Source organism: Pteropus vampyrus, unplaced genomic scaffold (assembly GCF_000151845.1).
Source record: "Pteropus vampyrus isolate Shadow unplaced genomic scaffold, Pvam_2.0 Scaffold320, whole genome shotgun sequence".
NCBI classification, from domain to species: domain Eukaryota; kingdom Metazoa; phylum Chordata; class Mammalia; order Chiroptera; family Pteropodidae; genus Pteropus; species Pteropus vampyrus.
Genome location: NW_011889101.1, coordinates 129,553 through 130,967, shown reverse-complemented (window position 1 = coordinate 130,967; position 1,415 = coordinate 129,553).

The following is a 1,415-nucleotide window of genomic DNA, read 5'->3' as shown; positions in this document are numbered from 1 at the left end:
AGGCGGGGCTGGGGGACGGGGCAGGGGCCCTTCCTCCCGGAAGACACCTGTGACGGCCAGCCCTGCCCCCACAGCAGTGCCGCAAACTTCAGCAGCAGGATGGCGTCCGGGACGCCCAAGCTGGAGAGGGCACAGCAGCCCATGCCAAGTGACGGGCAGTGGGCCATGAATTATTCAGAGACACCCGACGCCTGCCTCAGGAGTGGACTGAGAGTGATCTGTGGGGAGACCCAGCAAGCCACCCTGTCCGGGGAGGCCCCCTTGGTTGGCACAGGGCCAGCGTCGGGCGCAGAGGGAGAGGGGCTGGTCAGGCTGGTCAGTCAGGCTTGGGGAGAATTTGTTTCAGTGGCTCTTGTGAGTGCAAGGAGGGGACAGCCACCTCAAGGAGCTGGGCCAGGGCCGGTGCCAGGAATGCCTGGGTTCTGGAGGCCAGGGGACATGCTTGCTCATCGCTCCACAGATGCACCTGGCACCAGAGGCCAGGAGCCAGTAAGGGATGCCACCAGGCCCCAAGTCCTGTGATGGGGCAGGTGCACCAGACAGAGGTAGACAGCCTTGACACACAGGGGTCCCTGGTCATCTGGGTCTGGGGTGGTGGCTGTCCACCTGTCAGGTTGAGGCTCAGCAGGGGGCTGGGGATTCAGAGAAGGGTCTATGGGAAGGGGAACCCTAGGGAGGAGACGAGGTCCCCCCAGGACCCCCAGTGGTTGAGGGGGGGCGGTTAGGACCGGTCCTGCAAGCTAAGGGGTGGAGGCAGGGAAGGGTAGCAGTGGTCACGCAAGCCCCTGTTGGGGGAGGGCTGTGGGGTCCCAGCAGACTGGCCCTCCCGGAGGATGCTTTGGAGCCAAGAGGCTGCCGGTTGGGAGGCTCTGGGCCCTGAGCTGGTGGGGCCCGAGGAGTGACGCGCCGGCAGGGATCCTGGGGGCTGAGGGAGAAGGCACAGTGGCAAGTCCGGCGTTCCCCGTCCCTTCCCCCCTCTCTCCTCCGTCCCTACCGCCCCCTGGAGGGCAGAGCTCGGGGAGCGCGCCTTCAGCGCCCCAGCACAGTCCCGCGCGTCTCCTGGCTGCCGGTCGCCCCCGCCCCCTTCCAGCAGCTTTTCTCTCGCTGTTTTTGGAAGTGGCGGGCGCCCTGCCCTCCTCCCGCTGAGCCTTCGGCACCACCGACTGTGTGGGGCGGGGAGGGGGCGGGACCGGGCCTGGGCCGGGTGGAGGAGCCCGCCAGGAATCCAGCTCCGATCCCGCCTCGCGGCCGTTGTTATAGAAACCAAGCAACAAAGGGAAGCAGGGAGCGCGGCAGGGTGGGGGTAGGGTCCTCCCGGGGGGAGCCTGGGCGCCGGAGCCTGGAGCGGCGGGCGGGTCCGCCGTCGGGGCATTCGTTTGTGTGTCCAGGGGCCGCCCTTCCGGGCCGAGGCCCCG